The sequence below is a fragment of the Chiloscyllium plagiosum genome, chromosome 38 (assembly GCF_004010195.1).
Source record: "Chiloscyllium plagiosum isolate BGI_BamShark_2017 chromosome 38, ASM401019v2, whole genome shotgun sequence".
NCBI lineage: Eukaryota > Metazoa > Chordata > Chondrichthyes > Orectolobiformes > Hemiscylliidae > Chiloscyllium > Chiloscyllium plagiosum.
In genome coordinates, this window is record NC_057747.1 from 14639524 (window position 1) to 14656489 (window position 16966).

At 44.3% G+C, this 16966-nt stretch overlaps 1 protein-coding gene across 1 annotated transcript in view; it reads left to right on the top strand.

Annotated features, from left to right (window-relative positions):
- The first annotated feature begins 12347 nt into the window (after positions 1-12347).
- The window catches only part of LOC122541857 (elongation of very long chain fatty acids protein 5-like), a 39527-nt gene continuing 34908 nt past the window's right edge, over positions 12348-16966 (top strand). The window contains exon 1 of the mRNA XM_043678931.1: positions 12348-12476. The gene's annotated coding sequence lies outside the window, so the exon portion shown is untranslated. The remainder of the gene's footprint in view (positions 12477-16966) is intronic.

Here is a 16966-nt window from a genome sequence, read left to right on the forward strand (position 1 = left end):
TAAAGAACTGTACGGTTTCACTGGTCTTGAGGAAGATCCCCTTCATCTCTGTCCTAACTCAGTGAACCTTGCTCTGAGGTTATTTCTTCTAGTTCTAGAGACTCCTGCTGTGGGAAACAATCACTTTCAAAGTTTGGGAAGCAGTTCTCTTGTGAAGTAAGGGCTGTAACAACCTATAAACAGTGTGCAACCTGGCTATTTGTGCTGTGGTGAATGTGGGCATTGGAGGCCACTCAAGGTGGCTGATAATTCAAGGAGAATGTCTGCATATGAAACTTTCCACTGGGGATCCTTGTCTCAGCTTCTGCCTGGCAAGATTTCTTATTAGAGGTATCTGTAGTGAAAATAGAAATAAGGAGAGTGCAGCAATATCACAGAATCTACATAGTGGAAGTTGGCAATTTGGCCCATTTGAGTCCACACTCACCCTTTGAGGAGCAGCCCACCCCACTATCCTATTGTAACCCTGTATTTCCTGTGGCTAACCCCTGAGCCTGCACATCCCTGGACACTATGGGCAATTTAGCATGACTGATGCACCTAAATACATCTTTGGACTGTGGGTGGAAGCTGGAGCACCCAGAGGAAACCCATGCAGATACAAGGAGTGCAAACTCCTCACCAACAGTAACCCAAGGCTAGATTTAAACCCAGGTCCCTGCCAGTGTGAGGCAGCCATGCTAACTACTGCAACAATAATGTACATGGAGTATCTCAACTCCTGTGCCAGATCCTAGGAGTCCAAATGAACAAGCTGCCTGCAAAAGGTCATGTTTGTTATCTCCATGTGTGCTGCCTGACTTGCTGAGTGATTTCTGTTCTTTTGATTCAAATATCTAGTGTCTGAACTCCATTGTGTCACCCCTTTTTTTTTATGTTTGTTCATTTTATTTTGTTGAACATTGTTTCTCTTCCTTTCCTGGGATTGGTTGGACTTTTTCCTCCCTCCCTCCCTTACAGTTTTTTGTAAAAGAACGGTTCAATTGCAGACGAGAAACCTCAACAAAACACATTTCCCAGAAGAAGTGGCTGAAAGGAATGAGCAAGAGTAGCTGATGGCTCTACCAGGGGCAGACAATGGACAAACATCAAGTGAGTTAAGAATGTGAAAATCCAAGGGAGTGGTTGTGGGAGACAATGTCATTGAAAGAAATACCTGTAATCTTAATTTTAGAATGTTGCTTTCCACATTCCAATACCCTGAGGGTGTAACGTGAGCTGTTGTGTAGATAAGCAATCCATTGGTCTAAATTTAAACATCACACAACACCAGGTGATAGTCCAACAGGTTTAATTGGAAGCACGAGCCTTCAGAGTGCTGCTCCTTCAGATGGTGTGGAGTACGCAATTGTAAGACACAGAATTTATAATGCTTCCAATAAACCTGTTGGACTGTAACCTGGTGTTGTGATTTTTAACTTTGTACACCCCAGTCCAACACCAGCATCTCCAAATCAATCCATTAGTCAAAATATTAAAGGTGCTGTAATCATTATTTTATTGTTTGGCATGGCTGGTTTTCCAACATTTAGTTGCATTCTTTGTCGTCAAATTACTTACTACTTGAATTTAGATGAGTGACCTGCAGTCTATGCAGGGTAATTGTAATTGTATTTTCTAGATAGGGTGTGGTAAAATGACTTTCCCATAATTATACCTGTCACATGAGATAATGTGCAAGAAGTGAATAGAGCCAGTTTCATGTTAGAATTGAAGATGAGATGTGTTTGACTGTTTCAGTTGATGTGAACTGCTGTAGGTTAGATTTTGTGGACTTTTAAAAATTTAATACCTACAACCTGTAAAGGACCAGAAAAAGCACCTCAAGAATACTGTTTCTTCACTCTCCACAATCTTGAAACTAATTTATTCTTGGCTTTGCATTGGTAGCTAAGTGTTATTAGTAGTGTCTCTGAAAAGAATATTTTGATTCGTCAAGAATTTGTTCTGGCTCCATATCTTACTACATGTTTGGGGCTTTCATTACCGCAGAGATGGCAGCACAGAGGGAGAAGATTGGGGTTGATAACATGGAATATGTCAATCAATATTTGTGCTATTGTTCTATGGTTTTATGGATTTCTAGATTCAACTAAATTTTAACTCCCCTCAATTTCCAGCGTAAAAGAACCAACTCCTTTCCATAATGTAAAGGTCCTACGACAGAGTTTAATGAGGTAAAGAAAACATTAACTTAAAGCCACGTGAAGATGCTTCTTAAATAATTTGCCAAGAGACTACAAGATCAAGTGGGAAAATTATCAGTTATGATGTATGCAATATTTAATATTTGTATAATGTGTGCTGGTCTTACCAACATCAGTTGACACCACATCTTCTCTTTGAAGTTTGGGTCGCGTATAGATAGGGTGGTTAAGGCATTTAGTACACTTGCCTTCATTCTCCGATTTTTGAGTATAGGAGTTGGAACGTCATGTTGAGGTTCTACAGGATGTTGGTGCGGCCTCTTCTGGAGTACTGTGTCCAGTTCTGGTTGTCCTATTACAGGGATGATATTATTATGCCGGAGAGGGTTCAGAAGAGATTTACGAGCATGTTGCCGCAATGGAGAGTTTGAGTTATGAGGAGAAGCTGGGACATTTTACACTGGAACTGTCACAAGGAAGTTGAGGGGTGACTTTACAGAAATTTATAAAATTATGAGGGGCATAGATAAAGTGAATGGTAGGTGCCTTTTACCATGGATAGGGGGATTTCAAGGCGAGGTGGGGGCATATTTTGAAGGTGAGAGGATAGGATTTATCAAAGACATGGGGTAATTTTTATTTTTACGAAGTGGTTTGTGTGTAGGTTGAACTTCTAGAGGAAGTGGTGAATGCGGGTATAGTCACACCATTGAGACAAGTACATGAGTAAGAAATATTTGGAGTGATCTGGGCCAAGCGCAGGCAGGTGGGACTAGTTTAGTTGGGGATTATGGTTGGCATAGACTGGGCGGACGTAAGAGTCTGTTTCTGTGCTGTCTGACTCTATGATTGTAAACATAAGGCTTCCATTTATTTTGGGGAAAAGTGAGGACTGCAGGTGCTGAAGGGTCAGAGTCGAATAGAGTAGTGCTGGAGAAGTGCAGCAAGTCAGCATCCGAGGAGCAGGCGAGTCAACGTATCAGGCATAAGCCCTTCATCAGGGCTCTTCAATTTATTTTATCCTGTGATAACTATGGTGGTAATCTCATTGGTCTAAATGCAAATGTTCTCAGTTCTTTGGGAAGCGATTGGGAGTTTTGAGTCATAGAGATATACAGCATGGAAACAGACCCTTCAGTCCAACCCGTCCATGCCCCCCAGATATCCCAACCCAATCTAGTCCCACCTGCCAGCACCCGGCCCATATCCCTCCAAATCCTTCCTATTCACATAACCAATCAAATGCCTCTTAAATGTTGCAATTTTACCAGCCTCCACCACATCCTCTGGCAGCTCATTCCATATACGTACCACCCTCTGTGTGAAAAAGTTGCCCCTTAGGTCTCTTTTGTATCTTTCCCCTCTCACTCTAAACCTTTGCCCTCCAGTTCTGGACTCCCCCACCCCAGGGAAAAGACTTTGTCTATTTATGTTGGATGCTGCCTGACCTGCTGTGCTTTTCCAGCACCACACTCTTGACACTAATCCAACCTGTGTATCTGGATCTGCTTCTGCCTACATTCTCCACCCCCATAGCCACGGAGATATGAGATGAACATACCAGGTCTGGTATTGCACTGCGCATCCCCCACTGCAGAAATCAGGATGCTGCTTACCTTCAATAACAACCCCTTTCCTTCTCAGGTGCTCTATAGTCTTTCCCTCTTCTATGCTGAGATGGCCCCCATCAGTATCGTCATCCCCATGCCCACATCTCAGCACTCTGCCTCCACTCATTACGATTAACGTTCACAGACTCCTTCCAATAACACTGACCTCTGAGGACACTCTTGACTTTTGACAGATGGAACCCTTCAGTCTGACCATGGCCCATCCACTTGTATGACTTAGCCAGGTGGCCACAAACATTAAGTGACCATACCTCTTATCGATATCCGAGCAGCTCCCTATCTGTTCCCATGACTTTTCCAGACTGACTGCACTGCAGCTATTAGATACATAACCCGATTTTGAGTGGGCCACCCTGACACCTTTTAGTGCCCAAGCATCTGGACTGAGTCTGGTCTTGACTGTGCTGGGCTCCACTGATTGGTGCCTCCTTGGATTTGAGTGAGACATACAGTCTGAGACATGGCCATTTGCTTGAAGTACACACAGTACATTCGCAGTGAAATCAATGCCACATGCTGCAGATCTGAGATTGGAGTAGCAAATGCCATACAGTGGATATCCACCCTTTCACTGACAACTGCTGACAGTCATGTCAAGTTACCTGAAATTGGGTACATGTTAAGAGGCATGGAAATAAAGCAACCTTAAGCGCTAGCTGAGTGGGCAGTGCACTGTAAGGCAAGGCAGGAATGCTGACAATATAAAGATAGTCACTGACAGAACGTGTTGAGAGAGAAAAAAAACCTTGGAATGCATCCTTTTCCTAAATTCACTCATGAGATGTGGGCATTGCTGGCTGGCCAGCAATTCTTACCTGCCCCTAGTTACCCTTGAGAAGATGCTGCTGAACTAACTTCTTGAATCACTGCAGTCCATGTGCTAGAGGTTGACGCACAATGCCCTTAGGGAAGGAAATCCAGGACCTGGACCCAATGGCAATGAAGCACCAATGATATATTTCCAAATCAGAGTGGTGAGTGCCTTGGAGGAAGACTTGCAGGTGGTGGTGCTCCCATATATTTGCTGCCATTCTCCTTTGAGATGGAAGTGGTCGTAGGTTTGGCAAGTGCTGACAGAGGATCTTTAACAAATTTCTAAAGCTCATCTTGTAGATAGGACACACTGCTGCTGCTGAGCATTGGTGATGGAGGGAGTGGATGCTTGTGGATGTGGTGTCAATCAAGTAGGCTGCTTTGTCCTGGAGTATGTCAAGCTATTAAGTGTTGTGGAGCTGCACCCATCCAGTCAAGTGAGGAGTATTTCACCACACACCTGACTTGTACCTTGTACATGGTGGACAGGCTTTGGGGATTTAGGGGTGAATTACATGTCTAATATTCCTGGCCTCTGACCTGCTCTGGTAGCTACTGTATTTAAATGGCAGATCCAGTTAAACATATGGTCAATGGTAACCCCCCGCCCAACAGGATGTTGTAGTGGGGATCCAGTGATGGTAACACTGCCAATATCAAGTTTCCTCATTCTTGAAGAAGGGCTCATGCCCGAAACGTCGATTCTCCTGCTCCTTGGATGCTGCCTGACCTGCTGTGCTTTTCCAGCAACACATTTTCAGCTCTGATCTCCAGCATCTGCAGTCCTCACTTTCTCCTTAAAAATTCCAGTCTGCCAACTTCTGTTAAAATCAGACTTCTCTGTTTTATACTTCATTCTTACTTTCTGTGGGAAGCAGACCCTCTATTTGACCCCCACGGCCATTCTTCTAATTCATATGGTTTATCGTGGGAACAATACCTTGCTTGCAATACTTGTTTACCGAAGGAACTGTGATCACTTCATTGCTTTGGTTGTTTCACCTACTGTTCTGTTTCTTGATTCAGGTTCGCAAATTATCTCCAGTTGGGGGAAGTCCTGCCCTGAATATTGATTTCTGGATCTAATAGATGATGAACATACTCACCCACCTATTGATGCCATAATTTGATTTGGTATCAATTATCGAACCCCAGGGATCGTGCTGACTATGTCAATTGCTGTGATCAAAAGACCACTCTCAGGTCTATGGGGTTCAAGTGAAGAAATGGTTTTTGTTCAAATACATATGTAAGGGATAAGGTCTCTCTCATCTTAGAGCCTTACTTCACTCCACAAAATATATTGTTCACATTTATAGCCCTTAAACCCCTGTTCAATGTTACATAGTTTCACAATTTCAGGCACTTCAGCCATCTGGCAACCTGGTTCTGGAACATTTTGTTCTGCACGTAGCAAACAGATGTGAGCCAACATTATCTTTTACAAAAATGCTTGAACATTATCTTCAACTGTTTCAATCAGCTATGTCAAATCTGTGCCAATTCTGATAGATCCAGTGCATTTTGGTATTGGGATCATATGTAAACACCAGCTATTTTGCTCTGTTATGGGTGAAATAATTCCCTGCTTCAACGTAGACTCAACTTTCCTCTTTATCTTCAAGAAGAGCAGATGAGGAACTTTTCTGGGTGCAAACAGAAACGCTGGGTTTTCTTTGTAGAGTGAAGTGGTGTGCTTGTCTTTGGTTTCTTATCCGTAATCGGTTGTAGAAATTGATGTTTGAAGATTTTACACTGACCGTCTCAACTTTCCTGTTCTATTCTGCAAATCCAATCAAATAAGCTGATGCTTTTGTTCAAGTATATAAGGGAGAAGCCTGGAGGTGACTCTTCATCTTGCAAAGATGGCACTGAACTTCCTGCTTAGAAATGAACAGGTCTGATTTTGGATCACTTACGAGAGCTCAGTGTATTGCTTTTCTCTCTAAATTAGAGAGTTGCAGTGTGTTGTGCTGTGACTTGTGTTTTATACCTCCTGGCACATTGATGTCTGATGGCTGAAGGGAATTTTTCTCCAACCATGGTTCAGTGTCAGAATAAAGTACATGAATAAGAAATGGTTGGAGAGATATGAACCAAGCACAGGCCAGTGAGACTAATTTAGTTTGGGATTGTGGCTGGTATGGATTGGTTGGATCGAAGGGTCTGTTTCCATGCTCTTATTACCCTATGCTTTACCTCTGAATTCCCAAAGTGGAGGATCAGGATTTCAAAGGAGATCATCAGTTGAAATTCCAATGACTACCATGGAGCTCTGACCAAATTATAATATCTACGCTCCTACATTAACAAAGATCTCCCTGCTTTAACAGGCAATCTTCTCTTAACCATGCAAGTCTTCCCCACACCCAAACCAACTGCCCCAACTCCGTTTTTGCCAGCTGGAGCATCACAACAATTTTCATTTTTTGGATGGGGGTAACAGTTGGAAGAGTTTTTGGAATCACTGATCTAATGTAAAATAATGTCTCCTTTCCATTGAGGATCAAAACTGCAGTAGGTTTTGTTCAATTCATGATCTTTCAGAACAGAGACATCTTAACACCATTTAATGAACCTGCTACCTTTTTGAAGGTGTCACTTTTTGCTCAATCTGTGCAGGCTTCTTGCTTCTCACCCATTTGGGAAGTCCTGTCCTGAACGTTGACCTCCCAACTTAATGCATGATAAAGTAAACATCTGTTGATGCAAACATTCTGTTTAGTTTTGGTTATCGAGTTCTGGGGATTCTCTGGACTAAATCAGTTGTTGTCTTTCAAAGACCATTCTCAAGTCTGTAGGGTTCAAATAAATACAGGTTTTTGTTCAAGTATATTTTCAAGGGAAAATCTGGGAAGTAACTCTTAGAGTCATATGCAAAGATGGCATTCAAATTCCTTTGCAGGGCAATTTTTCCCCCACCAGGAAAAAGTGAAGACTGCAGGTGCTGGAGAGCCAGAGTCAAAAAGTGTGGCACTGAAAAAGCAGAGTGGGTCAGGCAACATCTGAGGAGTAGAAGAGTTAATGTTTTGGGCATAAGCCCTTCATCAGGAATTTTTCCACAATGCCAATCACGCCCTAATGCAGTCATTGACACACACTTTTCCTGCCTCCCCTGTTTTGAATAGTTATCTCTCTGCCTCTAAACTTAGTATGTTCATCTGAGTGGTAACTTTTGGAATATGGTCCTCTGTCGCCCCAAATCACTGATTCATTTTGCTTCCTAACCTCTGCTTGTCTGATCAGTTGAACTGTGTTCGTGAATCTTAAGTTATTCTTCAACTGCAAGTGGTCAGGCAATGCTTCATCAAATTTGACAATTCTGTCCTGAATTAGTTATTTTTAACTATGCCTCATAGTTCTTTGCAATTCTGTACAGAGATCATTGACAGACATTTCAATAGTTTGCCCTTAATGCTGAGTGTACTTGCAGATTGAAGTAGGTATTGTTTATTTCATTACTTCCTTGTCTGTAGTGTTTTCTTCATCAATTTTTTCCATGACAAAGATTCTTTACAGCCACCCATCATATACAATGGCATAATGACCAGCTCACTGCTTGGCTTTGCACAGTGAGGAACTGGTGTAGTATGTTATCTGACAACTCTTTGTCAATTCAGCCATGCTCCTGCCTGATTAGGACTCACAAACTGCTCAATGTTTTTTGGTAATGGCAGTGAATTTTCCATATTGTTCTTTCATTTGCTGCATTATATAATATTCTTGATCATCTTGTGTTGTACAAAGTAATTACTGAATCCACTGTGTTAATAAAAACACCACGATTTAAGAAACATCTTTCTGCAGCCTCATCTGGTGATAGCATTAGAGTTAACCCTAACCCTATCATAGGCTGCAAGAAAAAAGAAGCTCACATGAGATTGCAACACAGCTAATGTCTCCCAAATTAGAATTAGGCTTTACTGTCACTGGAGTACAGTGAAAAATGTGCAAAGTCACCATTTTCAGTGGGGTGGGGGGGGGACACCTTAGGTACAAAGGTACGTAGGTACAAAATCTGAGGCATAAAATAAAGAAATAAAGTTAAAAGTTGAGCATCACAGTCCTTAAGTGGTTAGCCATGGACCTGGATCCAGGCTATTCCAGCCTCGATGCTGAGACCATCATCAGCATTAGTCCCATTACTGTGCCACTGCCGCAGAACTGTGTCACCATTCTTTGGCGCAATCTTGCTCGGAGCGAGGAAGTTGCAAACATGAGCTGGGCCGCTCATATCAGACCTAACTTCTCATATTGCATCTCTGCCCAAGTCTCTAATTCTACCCAGTATACTACAAATTGATGAACTTCAACTGAGCAATCATAGTCGTTCAAACTCAATTTGAACATCAGTCTTTGCTGAGTTGGCCTCAGTTTCATTGTGAAAAGTATAAGTATAGATATATCTATATAGAAGGGATGATGCATAGCTGTAGACATTGAAATGCATTGAGACAGATGCACCTCAAAATCGACATCTGTTTAAAAACATATGTGACAAGAAGATGACTATAATGTATAAAAATGGAAAGTTGTTTAACCTTTTGAATAAATTATTACTGTAGCGGGGAGTGCAAACCTGTTTAAAGTCTCAATAGGAATGGATCGTTAATGCATGTAGTGCAGAAACTAGGATAATGTTTTAAAGAAATAATTGCTGTAAACAGAGTGAAGAACTATTTTGAAGCATAGGCCAAGATTTTCTAATGGCCAGGCAATCCTTATTGAAGCATAGATGTGAGTTGTATTTGGGGCCCTGTGGAATTCCTATCGTAACAGACTCTGAAGGAATAGCCTGGGAAATTGAACATTAGGCTGGGCAAATTCCCAATACCGGGAAACCTCAAAGTCTCTATTTAACTTGGAGAATTCTGAGGATTCCAATGAAATTCTGTGAATAGTTCTTCAGGAAATTTTAGACTGTTAAACAGTTGAGTTGTTGTACCATAGTAGTCAGTTTGGCATCATCAGATACTGGCTAACAAGGCACTGACTATTGCCCACCTCAGACACTAGGTTCAGTCCAACTCAGGAGTAACTATTCAAATGACCTCATACTTACCTCACATGCCACTACTATACCTCCCCCAGACCCTGATATGATTGAGTCCTTCCGCACACACTACCTGACCCAATTTCTCTCACCCACCCCAACCAACCCTCATCACTCATGTGACCTCTTTGCTATTCTGCACCTGACACCCTAACTGTTTTTTAACCTTCCCACTTGGCATCCTACTCAGCCTGGCATCTACCACCCGACCAATGTAGCATCTTTACCGAACATCTCACTTCCCTTCTGTACTTAGCATTGGACAGGTACCGTTGAAATGGCTGCCAGAACTTTTAGTTTCAGAGTAGGGCAGCTGACTGCTGTGCATAGAGGATGTGGATTTCTTCCCCATCAGGTCTACGCTGCAAGAGAGCTTGCAAAATTTCTGCATTTCTGAGGGAGCTTTGATTGGAATCTCCTGTCAGAAATATGGAGCTCCTTCCTTTCGTAAGAGGAAAAGAAGGGGCTGCAGATTGTGTGAAGATTGGCAATTGAGCTCAGGAAGAGTTATGATCATGGTGGAATGTGCAACACAGAGGAAATTATTGGACTTGCGAAGAAAGATGCAAATTGGATTTGAGGGTGATCAGATCAGCCACAATCTTATTGAATGGTAGGGCAGACTTGATGAGTCAAATGGCTTCCCTCAGCTCCTTGATTTGATTTGATTTATTATTGTCACATGTACAGCAGTACAGTGCTAACAAGACAAATCTTAGCTTACATGAGTACATCAGGGTAATGGAACAGAATGCAGAATCTAATGTTCCAAATTTACAATTGAGATTTGAAGAAGTAGAACAATTATAAATGATGTGAGGGAATGATCTGCTTTGGAGAACACACACACCAGTGCCATCTTGGAGGGTTCCTATGTCTAATGGACTACAAAGAACAGCATCACTGTCGACTGTATTGATCAGACACTCATCAAGTTTAGATTAGATTAGATTACTTACAGTGTGGAAACAGGCCCTTCGGCCCAACAAGTCCACACCGCCCCGCCGAAGCATAACTCACTCATACCCCTACATGTACCACTTACCTAACACGAAAGGCAATTTAGCATAGCCAATTCACCTGACCTGCACATCTTTGGACTGTGGGAGGAAACCCACGCAGACACGGAGAGAACGTGCAAACTCCACACAGTCAGTCGCCTGAGATGGGAATTGAACCCGGGTCTCTGGCGCTGTGAGGCAGTAGTGCTAACCACTATGCCATCGTGCCACCCACGGTCTTATAGAATTACAAGGTATTGCAGAAATTTCAAGTAGTGTTGTGAGGGAAGTGTCTGCTAACATTGCCTGTTCACTCTCACATGGGAATGCTGCTTAGAATCCATAGAATCCTTAGTGTGGAAGCAGGCCATTTGACCCATCAAATCCACTTGACCCTATAAAGACAATTCCACCCAGACCCACTCCCCTACCCTGTAACCCTGCATTTCCCATGGCTAATCCACCTAATCTACACTTCCCTGAACACTGTAGGCAAATCAGCATAGCTAATCCACCTAACTTGTACAACTTCAAACAGTGGGAGGAAACTGGAGCACCTGGGGGAAACCCCCTCAGACACAGGGAGAATGTACAAACTTCAGACAGATAGTTACCTGAAGGTAGAATTGAATCCCGTTCACTGGCATAGTGATGCAGCAGTGCTAACCGCTGAACCAGCAGGTCAGGCAGCATCCCAGGAGCAGGCGAATCAACGTTTCGGGCAAAAGCCCTTCATCAGGAATGAGGCTCGTTCCTGATGAAAGGCTCTTGGCCGAAATATTGATTCTCCTGCCCCTCGGATGTTGCCTGACCTGCTGTGCTTTTCCAGCACCACACTCTCAACTCTGATTTCCAGCATCTGCAGCCCTCACTTTCTTCTAACCACTGAGCCACTGTGTCACCCAACCTTTCAGCCTCAGGTACATATTTGAAATTTCCTCCTGCAAGAAAGCTGAAGCAACCATGTTGGAGGTGTGGATTGCGTGGAGGCAGTGCAAACCAAGTCTGATTGCTCTCTGGATCTGCGGTATAGCTTATTGTAGCTGCCACTATAAAGGATTTATTTTATATTCACAGACTGGGTGTGGACATCATTGGCTGGGGCAGCATTTATTGCCAGTCCCTAGTTGCCATTGGAGAAGGTGGTGGAGAGTTGTTGGCTTGACTATGAACAGCTGAGGGTGGAACATAGCATTCTGTAGAATGGGACACGGATGTGCAAAGCTGTTGTTGTACCATAATAGTCAGCATGACATCATCAGATGTCTCATCAGGGCACTGACTATTGCCCATCTCAGACACCAGCTTCAGTCTTGAGTAATTTGTTGCAATTTTAGTGTGAAAATTCTTAACTTAGAGGATCCAAATTAAAAATTGTAGAACAGATTTTCTGTTAATAAAGTGAGGTAAAATATCTTTAGCAACAATAACAAAAACATAAATTGTTGGAACAAAGTTCAGCGCGTCTGGCAGCTTTAGTGGACACAAATCAAAGTTTGGAGTCCAGTGACCCTCCTTCAGAATGTGTTCAGAAGATATTTTTCTTTCAAAAACACTTCTTTTGGAATGTGTTCAACTCTAGTTAAGGGTTCACGAGGTCTTCGCTTCCTTCCTCAAGTTTCAGAGGTAGGTTTTATTAACTGTTTGACGTGTCCTGGCGTTTTCCTTCATTCAGTTTCATTGAATCTCTCGTCCTGATAGGTCTATCGGAAAAAAAAATAGTAACGTCATATCTGGCAAGAATTCGCTTCCGGGAAAAGAAAACACTTGGTGCAGTTCGATAGCTAAGAGACGTCAGCTGAAGGTACAAGATCCTCATTTCATTCTAAATGTGAGCTCTGTTTTGTAACTTTTGTAGGACTTCTCTTGTAACGTGCAGTGCAGGAATTCTGCAGATTTCTGTGTGTTTTTTCCTGGGGACGTGTGTGTTAGAGCACGAGGATCAACTATCTCCAGGCTGCTTTCATTCCTTTTAATATCAGTTAAAGAAATAAGATATTAGTAAAACAAGCAGTAGAGAGCTGCATCATTGAGCTGTACTGGGGAGGAGGGCGGATACGAGCGAAGTAGATACTTTCGTGAACGAGTTTGAATGTTTAGTGTCAATCGAGTGTGGACAGTTTGGACTGTTCTTATTTGGAGACTGCCTTCTCAAACAAAATGCAGTTTGCATATACACAGCAAGAGGCTGGCTGGTAACTGTGTCCATTTTAAAATGTAACCGTGAGGGAGGGCTCCTCAGCCAAGGACAACACGAACTGTGGCTAGATTTGTCTCAGTGTGGTGCAGCAGCTCTCTCTCTCTGCCGTTCTGCTTGACGTCCCGTGCTGCTATTTATTTCCAGGGCACTTTCCCTCCTTTTAATGTTACTTTCTTTTCCCTCAGAGCAGTTTGGACAGTTTTTATTTGGCGACAGTACGAATGCACTTTAGACCAATCGACGTTGACCCTTGAACACATGGCTAATGAGCTAGAATCCGTCCGCTCAGATTTCGATGCCTTGCCAATTCTTTCTTGCATAATTTCAGTCAGGTTGTATCTCTCCTCAAGGGGTATTTGTCATAAAAGAGTTCTTATAACTGGAGACCATGATAAAAGTGATCATTTTGAAAGTTCAACTGGAACTGTGAATTAATATTTATAAAATTTAATCCAATTTCTTTAAATAGATTTGTCGTATAATAGAGTTGAAAACTTGGGCATGCTCTTGGTAAATAAGAACACCTCTCTTAATGATCGTTTACAATTTTCCGGTTATCCATTGGTCAGATGTTTGCAAGGAATCTGCTGAGGGCATGTCTAAAACTAAAACAGTACACCATGACCATGAATTGTGTAAAACACCAACTTGAGGATGAAATAACTCCATGAACGCTAGTATCCCATCGCCAATTCACCCCTTATTTACATGTACAATGTACATGACGCTGACCCAGCTAGCTCAGAGCCTGCTTCTATAGTGAATAGAACCCCTGACACTCTGTTTATACCCATTTCTCTAATCTCTAATATTATTACACACCTTTGGATCAGGTAAGGCACTCAAAGAGGGCCTTACAGCTGTGTTTTTTTTAGATTACTTACAGTGTGGAAACAGGCCCTTCAGCCCAACAGGTCCACACCGACCCTCCGAAGGGCAACCCACCCAGACCCATTCCCCTACATTTACCCCCTCACCTAACACTGCGGGCAATTTAGCATGGCCAGTTCACCTAACCTGCACATTTTTGGAGTGTGGGAGGAAACCGGAGCACCCGGAGGAAACCCGCGTCGACATGGGGAGAATGTGCAAACTCCACGCAGACAGTTGCCTGAAGCGGGAATTGAACCTGGGTCCCTGGCGCTGTGAGGCAGCAGTGCTAACCACTGTGCCGCCCACAGCTGTATTTATTTTTTTTAAAAAAAACCCCACACTACCGCCTAACTGCGGTAGTGCTTATTTTTTCCCCTGCACCCATGTTGTGTGTGTGCAGGTGTGAGATACAGTGAGAGACACAAGGTGCACGCATCTTTATTCAATTTCCACCACCAGGAAGATAGGAAAGGGCAATGCTGTGTGGTCAAACAGTGAAGGAGAGGGCAGGGATTAAATCAAAATAGAGTTGGAGGGGCAAATAATGCACTCCACTCCCTGCGGCGCCCACCTCTCCCTGAAAAACTCCAGGGTGTTGGTCGACACCGCATGCTCGTTCTCCAAGGACACCCGGGCCCTAACGTAACCGCGGAAGAGGGGCAGGCAGTTGGCCCTAACGACTCCCTCCACGGCCCGCTGCCTGGACCTGTTTATGGGCAGTTCGGCCAGGCCCAGGAGCAGACCCACGAGGAGGTCTTCAGACTTGCCCTCCCTCCTCCGTACCGGGTGCCCAAAGATCAGGAGCGTGGGACTGAAAATCAAAAAGGGGGTGCAAATGCCCATACCCAATATATACATGGTCCACGGACTCCACAGCGTCACAGAACAAGCAGTTGGGCTGGGAGTCCGTGAACCACCGCAATCTGCGGTTGCAGGGGACCGCTGCGTGCAGCACCCTCCACCCCAGATCCCTGAGAAAAAGGGAGACGGCTGTGTTTATTTTTTTTTCTCTTTTTCTTTTTTTTTCTCTGTTTTTCTTTTTTTACCCCCACACTACCGCCTAACTGCGGTAGTGCTTTATTTTTTCCCCAGCACCCATGGTGTGTGTGCATGCACAGCTGTGTTTATATCTGTCAGCTAGGGCTCCCGATTGGAGTTGTTTACCTGGTCCAATCAGGCAACTCATATTCTGTGAGATCCACCTTGTTACAATCGCTACATTGCTCCCCATCTGAATCCTGGACCTCGGCCCATTGTTTTTCCCTCAGCCTCTCCTGGGGCATTTTTGCACCAGTTCTGGTCTCTCCTGATTCTCCCTCAGATGATGGTGGTGTGTACCAGACCATAGCCCGCCACTTGTGCCCAGAGCATCTCTACTGAAATTCGTCTTCAGGTAGTAACAGTGTCGTGGCTGCAGCACCTGCTGTCTCTATCTTGTCATTGGAGATTTCTTTGACGCAAGCCTGAGTTGAAAAGTGTGGCGCTGTAAATGCCCGGCAGGTCAGACAGCATCCAAGAAGCAGGAGAATCGATGTTTCAGGCGCAAGCCTTTCATCAGAAATGTGTTCTGAGGGGCTGGGTATGTTCTGCTCCTGCTCTGTTTCCACGGTTGCAGCTTTCATGTAGTCCACGTGATTGTTCAGGACGCCTCTCCTCCCCAAACTTTGTACATCGTGGGACCTGAGCTCATGCGATCATGCCCCTTACCCATGCAGCACTGTTTTCCTGGTTTCGACAGCAAACTTTGTCCCTGAAGTAAACTGCCTCTCTCACCTAGAGGTGTCTTGTGTCCAGTATTGTGTTCCTGATGCCATTTCACCCTCCCCCAGGTTTGGAAAGATCAGGTTTAACCCAGTGCGAAGTCTTCTCCCCATTAGCAACTTTGCTTTAGCTGTCCCTGTAATTGCGTGAGAGGTGGTCCTGTAATCAAACAGGAACCAGGACAGTTTGGTATCGCGTGAAGCTGTAGGTTGTTTGTTTAAGCCTGTCTTCAAAGTTTGGACTGCGTTTTCTGCCAAACCTTTGGACGTTGGATGGTATGGAGCTGTTCAAATATGCTGAATGCCATTCAACTGAAGGTCTCTTCTCACTTGACCTATTCCACCATGGAATCCAGCTATGTCATTTAAAACTCTGTCAATAACTCATTATAAAATTTGCCAGGATGCTGATCCCAGTATGGTTCAGCTGAAAACCGTTGCAATTGTACAGCGCTCCCACTCCCCTGTATTGGTGTTTGTGGGTAAAAACAAGGACCGCAGATAGTGGAAACCAGAGTATAGATTATAGTGGTGCTGGAAAAGCACAGCAGGTCAGGCAGCATCCAAGGAGCAGGAAAATCGACATTTCGGGCAAAAGCCCTTCATCAGGAATTGAGGCAGGGTGCCTCCAGGGTGGAAAGATAAATGAGTGGGGGGGTGGGGAGAAAGTAGCATAGAGTACAATAGGTGAATGGGGATCGAGGTGATAGGTCAGAGAGGAGGGTGGAGTGGATAGGTGGAAAGGAAGATAGGCAGGTAGGACAGATCATGAGCACAGTGCTGAGCTGGAAGGCTGGAGCTGGGGTGAGGTGGGGGAAGGGGAAATGAGGAAACTGGTGAAATCCACATTGATGCCATGGGGTTGAAGTGTTCCCAGGCGGAAAATGAGGCGTTCTTTCTCCAGGCGTCTGGTGGTGAGGGAGCAGCGGTGGAGGAGGCCCAGGACCTGCATGTCCTCAGCAGAGTGGGAGGGGGAGTTGAAATGTTGGGCCACAGGGTGGTGGGGTTGATTGGTGTCCCGGGCGGGTGTCCCGGAGATGTTCCCTAAAGCGCTCTGCTAGGAGGCGTCCAGTCTCCCCAATGTAGATAAGACTGCATCGGGAACAACGCATACAATAAATGATATTGGTGGATGTGCAGGTAAAACTTTGATGGATGTGGAAGGCTCCTTTAGGGCCTTGGATGGAGATGAGGGAGGAGGTGTGGGTGCAGGTTTTGCAATTTCTGCGATGGCAGGGGAGGATGCCAGGAAGGGAGGGTGGGTTGTTGGGGGGCTTGGACCTGACCAGGTAGTCACGGAGGGAACGGTCTTTGCGGAAGGTGGGCTGGGACCGGACCGGGGAGACAGGGGGGGAACGGTCTTTGCGGAAAGCAGAAATGGCTGGGGAGGGAAATATATCTCTGGTGGTGGGGTCTGTTTGGAGGTGGCGGAAATGTCGTCGGATGACTTGGTTTATGCGAAGGTTGGTAGGGTGGAAGGTGAGCACC